General features: G+C 40.5%; 1 long non-coding RNA gene across 1 annotated transcript in view; it reads right to left on the reverse strand.

The window, feature by feature from the left end:
• Positions 1-240: 240 nt before the first annotated feature.
• The window catches only part of LOC105986685, a 22,414-nt gene continuing 12,417 nt past the window's right edge, over positions 241-10,237 (reverse strand). Inside the window, exon 3 of the long non-coding RNA XR_001175129.1 lies at positions 241-297. This is a non-coding gene — a long non-coding RNA (uncharacterized LOC105986685). The remainder of the gene's footprint in view (positions 298-10,237) is intronic.

Consider the following 10,237-nt stretch of genomic DNA (forward strand, 5'->3'; position numbering starts at 1 on the left):
CTTTAGGAAGAATTGCTTCATGACTTTAAAAGGTCCTCAGTACTTTTGCCTGCTTGAACTTCTTTCTCCATAAAATAAAAAAAGTAAAAAATTACATTGGATGATAATATTGGTATAAAGGTGAATATACTAATAGCACATATTGGCTTAGTCTGCTTTCTGGTACTATAACAAAACATTTTAGATAAACAACTTATAAGGAGAAAAGGCTTACCTTAACTTAGTTTTGAAGGTTCCAGTCTAGAATCTGTTGGCTGCAGTACATTGGGATGGAAACAAAATCACTCCTACCATAGCCTGGGAAAAGAGAAGAACAAGAAGGACTGGGGTCCCAGTTTCCTCTTTAAGGCTTTACCCTGGTGCTCCAAAGACTTCCTTCTTGGCTCCACCCATTAAAGGTTCCACCACCCAACAGCATCACCAAGACTTTAAACAAGCACATAGGCCTTTGCAAGACATTCAATATCCAACCAATAGTATATATCACAACATTCTCATTGATCCTAAAATTCACTTTCTTTTGATTCTAAAAGAAAAAACACAATTTCATGGATCTCTAATTTTTTTATAGGCCCCCATGACTAGTGGATAAGTCAGCCCAAGCCTTGTGTGGCATACAGTTAATCAGGAAGGAAACCTTTCTTCTAGATGATATTCAGGCCTACTTGCTAGCATCATAATTAGAAGCTTCTGGAAGATCCAGCGATACCACCATCATTATAATGGGCACTAGCACAGACAAAACTACTTAAAGTGGTTCTGAGATCAACATATATAAACAAGGGAGAGATAAAGTAGTAGAAGATATTCAGGAGGGACATTTTCATGATGAATGTAGTGACAATGAGGGTTTTTTAAATTTTGAGATAATCAAGCTATTTCCTTTTTTAAAAAATTTTCTTTATTGAGATTAAGTGATTATATAAATTTCACAGTATTGTGGGATAGTGATACTTAGCTAAAGTTACAAACACATTTTAACCTTCACAAGGGGAATTGTCATTATCATGGTCTATGTTAACTAACATTCATTACTGTAGAGGACAAGTATCAATTTCCAAAAACCAGTACTCCACCTTCATCGTTTTATGTGGTTCTGGAAATGGAACTGAGGGCCTTATGCTTCCTAAGTACTGAGACATATCCTTAGTCCTTCCATTTCTAGTTTATTTTCACAAACAGTCTCAGCTAACTTTTCCAGGGTGGCCTTGAATCATTGTTATACTTTTAACTCTACCACCCAAGTATCCTGGATTACAGATGTATACCACCACTCTATTTCTTACTCCTCATTATTTCATTTTACTTTCAATTCAGCATTCAAATGAACTTATATTCCAGTTTTTATTGTTTTTTTCCAAATTCTTTATTTGATTAAGTGATTACATAAATTTCCCAAATTTCACAGTATTGTGGGATAGTGATGCTTAGTTAAAGTCACAAACACATTCTAACTTTCATGGGGCAAATTGTCTATCATGGTCTCTAACATTTATGAGTTCTATGAGCTTTGCCATACTGTTATTTCTTCCACATTGGATGGTATGTACATTTCTTTCGTTTTGCATAGCATCAGCTGTTCCCTCTTTATCACTTGTTCCCTCCCTCTTTATCACTTGTTCCCTCCCTCTTTATTGACATTTTATAGTATAGTCATGATTGATCAAATCACTAATCACATGATTAAAATGTCTCTAGCCCTGCTCACCACTCACCACTCCCAGCTTAAGTGATATTACAAAGCTCAAAGCCCCAAGCCCTTAATCATGCAATTAGTTTCCCTAGTATGAACGAACTCCAGCCTGTGTCACCTTCCTACTATAAACTCAAGTATGGTCCCAGGGGTGCTCACCATGAAAACAAAACACTCCTGTCACTTAGGAAATTCTAAGGGCTTAGTTTTCTCCCAGGAAACAGGGAGAAGACTAGAAAAAACTATTTAGTGTACAATAGTGTGTGAATAAGAGATACATGCATCTAGTGCACTTAAAGGAGTATATACATAGTAGGCATTCGGCAAATGGTACAATTAGCTTATACTACAAACTATGAAGGAAAGGTCCTTGTAGAACACCTGTGCAATCCAATAAAAACATTTTTATAATACCTATGAAAACATTTAGTACAGAATTTTGATAATGAGGTTGTCTTAGAAAATCTCTTTTAACTATCTTTAGTTTTATTTCCATATAAAGTTGGCATCAGGCTCTCTTTTCTTCCTTCCTTCCTTCCTTCTTTCCTTCCTTCCTTTTCTCTTTCTCTCTCTTTCTTTCTCCTTCCTTCCTTCCTTCCTTTCTTCCTTCCTTTCTTCCTTTCTTTCTTTTTTCTTTCTTTCTTTCTTTTCCTTTGTCACTGATGGGCCTGAACTCTGGGCCTGGGTTCTGTCCCTTAGTTCTTCAGCTCAAGGCTGGCACTCTACCACTTGAGCCACAGCACCACTTCCAATTTTTTCTGCTTATGTGGTCCTGAGGAATCAAACCCAGGGCCTCATGCATACAAGGCAAACATTCTACCACTGAGCCACATTCCTAGCCCTGGCTCTTCAAAATAAGGAAATTGTGAGAGGACCAGATGGAAAGAAAACAACTTCATTAATGATTATACTGAACTGACGATACATTTTATTTTTAATTGTAAATTCAGAACTCAAAGAGAGTTGAAAAACATATGTTCTTTGTGCGATTAAAAACATGTCCCAATATTACTGCTTCATTTGCTTGCTAAAGCTACTACCTGAGTGTATCATAATCCTCTTGAGAAAGCTCATGATCATGTTTTTAGCATTTTGAATGCTGACCTACATGACTAGTGATATTAAATAGCCTGTAAATCTGTATTAAGAGAAATAGAGCCAACAGGAAGTGCGTGTGTGTGTGTGTGTGTGTGTGTGTGTGTGTGTGTGTGTGTGTGTGTAGAACTTTGTTATAAGGAATTTCCTTCCTATTCCTTATGGAGGCTTGATGAAAGTTTAATCCAAAGCAAGTTGAAGATAAAAGAGTTGCAGTTTGAGTCCAAAGGCAGTCTGCTATAGACACAGTAAGAGCTAATATTGCAGAGGAAGTTCAAATGTGCTGTTCAGTTCAATATGCTAGAGAATTCCTTCTTGCCTGGGGAGAGGTGGAGCAAGGAGGTCAGTCTTTGGCTCTAGTCAGGCTGTCAATCACTGGATTTAGGTAAAGCCCACCATGTTGTAGATAGCAACGTGCTCTTCTCAAAGTCAAATAATTTAAAAATGGAAACACCCAGAATAATGACCAAATAATCTGAGTATCATGGCCCAGCCAAGCTGAAACAAAATTAGCTATCATAAAATTGTTATCTATAATGCACTACAATGATGTGGTCTGACATAAATAGTTCTTTTTTTGGTGGGGGGGGGGTCCGGTTGTGGGGCCTGAACTCTGGGCCTGGGCACTGTCCCTCAGCTCTTCAGCTCAAGGCTAGCGCTCTACCACTTGAGCCACAGTGCCACTTCCAGCTTTTTTCTTTTTGCTTATGTGGTGCTGGGGAATCGAACCCAGGGCCTCATGCATGCAAGGCAAGCACTCTACCACTGAGCCACCTTCCCAGCCCCTGACATAAATAGTTCTAATATATAAAAAAATGATTAGAAGAAAGTCTTATTGAAAAGCTGGGAGTGAAAAACCATACCTATAGTTCTAATTTCCCAGAAGGCAAAGGGTAGGAAATTCATGGTCCAAAGTCAGACTGGGTAAAGCATAAGATCGTATCTGGAAAATAAATTAAGAGCAAAAGGTCTTGGGGTATTGCTCAAGTGGTAAAGCACTTGCCTAATAAATGAGATCCTGAGTTTAATTCCCAGCACTGAGTAGAGAGATAGAGATAGAGAGAGAAAGGGGGGGGGACCAACTGTGGGTTATTGTATTAAGATGGTGGAATCAGGATCATTTATTATCTTTCCTGAACTTCTGGATTGAGGAAAGGCCTAATTCAGAAGAGTTGGGGATACTAGTAAACCTCAGTCTAAAACAACAGGGTACAGACTAAGGAACTCAGATATTCCTTAGACAGGTAGACCCATAGGTCCCAGCCAGAAAGATTCCTCTAACAGGTAAAGAAATTAGAACTCTGAAAGCTAGGGTCTCACCTGGAATTATAATATTCATCAGCCTCAAGAAGGAAAACAAAGGGAATAAGGAGAAACATGGAAGAAATGAGAAACTGTCAACAACCAACCTGTTACAATAGAGAAGTTTAGATTAGAAACTGGTCTACATAACTGAAGAAATTATTCTCATTTTACTTACTGAGTTTGCTAGATACACTGACTTTTCTATTTGCTCTTTTCCTAATCTTTTATGTATACATTTCCATTGCCTTTCAGGCTCCGATGGAAAATTAGATCCATTTTGTTAAATGAGAGAGCTTTTGTGAACTCTATTAAATCAGCCTCATAAATCAGCTTCCCTATTCCTTAACTATTGATTCTGCTCAGACCTGGACTCTCTCCCACTTATCTCCGTCTGGCATGGAATTATCCATGGCTGAACAGAGTGTCCTTGATTGTAGCAAGCCTGTGTTATCGCACATCCTCCCTCCTATCTTTCCTAATCTCTCTTAGCCCTTCCTCTCCATTCCTCCCTTCCAAGGTCCTCACTTGACTGGAACATGTTTTACACAGCACTTAGTGCTCTGTTGTGCCCCCCAGACAAGACTCTGGGCCAAATCTTATCTAGGCACTTCTCTTTGGCGCCTCCGTATTTGTCTGCAAATTTGGCAACTTCTTCCAGCAAGAGGGACCTATGATGGTGTACTCTTGACCCAGGAAATTCTCACAGAAAGTGGCATGAAAGTACAGCTCTGGAGGATCTGAAGGCTGGGATGTGGTGCTAATAGAGCTTTTATTTTAGGAAGGCCTCAAGGCTAAACTTGGATGTAACTATGAAGCTGGCAGAACTTACCTTCAGGCCCATCATGATCTTTCCTTCCAAGTTCACAGGCCTGTCAGTAAGATCCATCCAAATGTATATTTCATTAACTCTCAACCAATAATCAAAGGGCAAAAGACTTGAAGAGGTCATTAAAGAAGATAAAGAGCCACTGGGTGCCAGCAGCTCACTCCTGTAAATCCTAGCTACTCAGGAGGTTGAGATCTGAAGACTGTGGTTCAAAGCCAGGCAGGGACAGAAAAGTCCTCCTAAAACTCTTATGTCCAATTAACCACTAAAAAGACAACAACAAAAAACAAAAAAAACAGAAGTGGAGTTGTGGCTCAAAGTGGTACAGTGCTAGCCTTGAGCATAAAAGAGTTCAAGACAGTACCCAGGCCTTGAGTTCAAAAAGAAGAAGAAAACGGAAGGAGATACAGAGTGAACAATTAAGTACATGAAAGAATGACCAACATCACTAGTCATTAGGAAAATGCAAACTAAACCCACAATGAGGGGCCACTACTCACAGGGTGTGTTAACCTCAGGGTAGTTAAAATGCAAAGGTATTGGTAATAACATAAAGCAACTAGAAGCCTCATTCACTGCTGGTGGGAATGTACAGCTTGTTTGGTGAGTAATTTGAACCATTTATTTAAAAGTAAAACATACATTTCCCACTTAACTTAGGTATTTGGCTTTCTAGGTATGTTCCCAGGAGAAATGAAAGTGTAGTTTCCCACAAACACTTGCACACAAATGCTCACTGCAGCTTCAAAGCTTCACACTGGAAACCACCTTGGTGGGTTTACCCAAGCTGCCATCACAAAATACCACAGTCTCTATGGCTTAAAGGGCAAAAATTTTATTTTCTTACAGTTCTAGAAGCCAGAAAGACCAAGATCAAGGGTCTGGCAGGATTTCTGCTCTGAGTTCTGTCTGCTTTCAGACAGGAGGGAGGAGGTATGCATGATCAGAGCACTTGTTAAATAACTGTTAAAGCACAGTTACTGTTAATGATAAGCCTTTATTGTAAGCACTTCTAATGTCTTTTTCCCCCCTTTACGTTATCTAATTTATTGGGGGACTGGAATGATTTGACTTCCTGTTAGACATTTCCCTGGTGCCCTCATACCAGAACCTGCTGCTTGGAACATCTCTCAGATACCTACAGGAAGCTAGGCAACCACACGTTGCTGCTGAAGCACAAGCCTGGCTCCTGGAGGCACTGTCCCAGCAAACACCAACCTTTTTGCTACCAGGAACCTTGGTGAACTCCTGAAGACCCAGCAGATATTTCCACTAGAAGGCTCATGAGTGGTACAATAAAAACACTCGTTTATTTGTATGAAAGAGCTTCCCTGATTGGTGCAGAGACCCGGTTGCACACCCTTTTATGTAAATTGGTTGTTTGGTTCACTTCTGCAAGTCAGCTAAAATACACTCCCTGGTGCTGCCCATTGGTACTGCAACATTAGGCTTCTCTCAAATGGTCTTCTATTGCCTGGTTTTCATTTTCATCATCAGCTGAGCTGGGAAGGTCCGCACACAACAAAAAGAAGTGGCAGTGGCAGGAGCAGCCTCGGAGCTAGCACTGGCTGCTGTGACAGAGGAGCTGCACCAGTGGCCCAGTGGTGACAGCAGTGACCAGCGATGGTAGCCTCAGAGCAGCAGAGGAGCTGGTGACAGCACTGCTTACAGCAGTGGCAGAGCACTGCCCAGTGGCAGTGGCCAGGATAAAATGACAGGAACAGAGCAACGAGGGATGGCAGAAGTAAAGAGGAAGACAGATGTTGGAGACCTGAGCTGAGCAAAGTCAGAAGATTATATAGAGCCATGAAGATGAGAAACTGAGCCCCAATTGGTGGGGGAGAGATATAATACCCATTACCACTGTCCAGTGCTGAACAGCATGACCTCTAAGGTCCAAGAGCTGCACCCCTGGTCATACCTCCTGTTGTTCACTGCTTTCTGCTGACACCACTCTGAGAATAACAAAAGCTGGCCAGGGATAACTGGATGAGCTTCTCATCTACCTTACCCGTGAATCCTTGTTCAGTTTTTCTCACTGGTTCTGATGCTACTATATAACTGAGTCACAGTAGGAGTTAAGAACAACAATAAAGCAAGTTGTGGTAGTGCACTCACGTAATCCCAGAATTCAGGAGGCTGAGGCAACAGGATCTTGAAGTTCTAGGCCAACCTGGGCTACATAGTTAGACAAAACAGCAACCTAGTACCAGGTAGCTTACCTTGTTTACATTATAATTAGTTAAGGTTTGGATGCACATTAAGTTCAGTTACTTAGATTCGAAACCCCTACTCACATAAAATGAAATATTCACGACTTTTACATCTCGACTATTAGTGGAAGCAAATACTTTAGTTTCTGTATCCAGATTCTTTGTCAAATGTTTTCTGCCCAAATAAACATTTATATAGAAGATTAAGAAAATTTTTATCTTTAAAGAAAACAGATTGTCATACGTGGAAGAAGATGTGGAATAGTAGTAAGTACTCTGGTTGTGGATCTATTATTGGAAATATTCTTTAATATTCTATTATTTGGGTTTCTAATGAGTCTTACTATGAGAGGCAACTTGTATGATATTAGGAAATATTTCCAAGGATCTGAGTTGGCTCAAAAGTGTATAGTGTCCATTAAGAACATTTATAAGAAAAAAAAAATCTGTCTCTGCCCCTACATACACTGTCTCATTTTTTAATATTTTTATTGTGAAAATACCATACAGAGGGGTTACAATTACATGAGCAAGGTAATGTTGCCTCCTCCTTTGTTTCCCCTTCCCATCCCTTCTAATCCCCCCCACACTGACTCTTCTTGAGATAGCATCTTGTTAAGTGAACCAGGCTGTCCTTTAATTCTTAGGCTCAAAGATTCTCCTGCCTGTCTCCTTAACTACCATTTGCATCTTGCTTTGGAATCTGTCCTGATGATTTTTTCCTTTGGAAATAAGCATAGCTGACTTAGTAGAAGGGAGAATGGGTACAGCAGGAGCTAACAGGGGCTTTGTAGAAATAGCACACATGCTGTCCTGAAACAAGCTCCAGCCTTCAGCCAAAGGACTTGTGTAGATTTCTATAAATAAAAGACCTCATGGTAAATATAGATCCACTGCAGGGTCTTAAAATAGGAGCCACTTTGCATTGCAACTTTCCTCTCCTAGTTTTTTGCTGCACTCATTCATGAGCTTTTACCCAAAATGGATAGCAAAGAGGTGTCAAGACTCAGGTTAAAAGTAACTCAGTGGGGGGCTGGGAAGGTGGCTCAGTGGTAGAGTGCTTGCCTTGCATGCATGAGGCCCTGGGTTCAATTCCTCAGCACTACATAAGCAAAAAAGGCCAGAAATGGTGTTGTGGCTCAAGTGGTAGAGCACTGGCCTTGAGCTGAAGAGCTGGCCCAAAGTTCAGGCCCCACGACCAAAAAAAAAAAAGTAACTCAGTGGCCATTTTAGTTCAAAGGCTATTTTTCTTTTGAGATTAAAAAAAAAAAGTCAAAACAACTAAGTCCTGGGATGGCAGCCCCAATCTGAGCCCCTGATTGATCTGGCTCCAAATGCCTCCTGTATTTACATCTCTGTTCAAAATACAGATTCCCCAGAAAGACATTCCAAGTGAATATTTTGGGTCTTAAATCTTCTCTGTGGACAGACTAAGGGGGTCCTGTGTTTTATGGCCTTTCTAGAAGAACAGAGGATGATAGGGTGACACAGCTCATCCAAGCTGTGTATATGCTGGGAATGGGTTTAGTAGCTGTTACCCTAAGTGAGAGGTCAGAGAAATGCCATAATGCCCAAGACTTGAGAACTTCTTAGGGACAACCACAAGTGACAGCTCCATCACAGGCCACCCAAGTGCTCCCAGGACATAACTGGATAATTTCAGCAGCTTTGAGAAACAGCTGGCCAGAAGACTGACAAATAGTAGCTGACTTGTATCACAGAAGGCAGAGTCTATACTTCTCCTTTCCATATAACCTTTATGAATAGTTGACCATATGTGTTGCGGTTTGATTCCTTGGTACCACATAAACAAAAATAAATAAATAAAAATTAAAAAAAGAATACTATATCTGTCCTTACTCCTGATCAAACCAAGTATTAATCACTATTATTATTGTTACTATTAGAACAGGGAAGGGGTTAGGGGCTGAAGCCTTCGTAGTCAGAAAAATCAACTGTTTTGACTGGCAGAGACCCAGAATCCACAGCATTCTACTCTTCGCCAAACTAGTCTTTGGGAGATCTGAGAGGCAGGACTTTTATTTTCAGCACCAACAACTCGATGGAACTCTGGTGGCTAATGTTAAGGGCATGTCAGAATAACTGCTATTATCTAATTTTGTTCTTTCCTTCACACCCACCCCTACCTATAAGTGATCTGGTATCACAGCCCCAAAAGACAGCATGGAGAGAAGCAAGCAAGTGATCAAGGATGTAGGGCAGGAACTTCAAACTCTACTATAGAGCCATAATAACAAAGACAGCATGGTACTGGCACAGAAACAGACCCAAAGAGCAATGGAATAGAATAGAAGATCCAGAAATAAATCCACATACCTACAGTCAGCTGATATTTGACAAAGGAGCCAAAGACATACAGTGGAAGAAACACAGCCTCTTCACCACTGGTGCTGGGAAAACTGGGTGGCCACAGGCAGAAGACTAAAAGTGGACCCCAGCCTATCACCATGCACCAACAAAAACCCAAAATGGATTAAAGACCTTAACATCAAACCTGAATCTCTGAAACTACTGCAGGGCAGAGTAGGAGAGACACTTGAACTTATAGGCACAGGCAGGAACTTCCTAAACAGAGTTTCAGGGTCACAACAAATTGGAAAAAGACTCGACAAATGGGACTACCTTAAAATAAAAAGTTTCTGCACAGCTAAAGCTATAGCAACCAAGTTAGAAAGACGAACAACTAATTGGGAAAAAATATTTACCAGCAGTATATCAGACAATGGGTTAATATCCAGTATATACAGGGAACTCAAAAAACTAATCCCTCCCAAACCTAACAAACCAATTACTAAATGGGCAAGGGAACTAAAGAGAGACTTCTCAGAAGAAGAGATAAAAATGGCAAAGAAACACATGAGGAAATATTCACCATCCCTGGTTGTGAAGGAAATGCAAATAAAGACAACCCTGAGATACCACTTTATCCCAGTCAGAATGGCCCACATCCTAAAGTCAGGGATGCAGAGAAAGAGGAACCCTATTACACTGCTGGTGGGAATGTACACTTATACAACCACTTTGGAAAGCAGTCTGGAGGGTCCTCAGAAAGCTAAATATTGACCTCCCTTATGACCCAGTCAT

Source organism: Dipodomys ordii, unplaced genomic scaffold, assembly GCF_000151885.1.
Source record: "Dipodomys ordii isolate 6190 unplaced genomic scaffold, Dord_2.0 Scaffold2, whole genome shotgun sequence".
NCBI lineage: Eukaryota > Metazoa > Chordata > Mammalia > Rodentia > Heteromyidae > Dipodomys > Dipodomys ordii.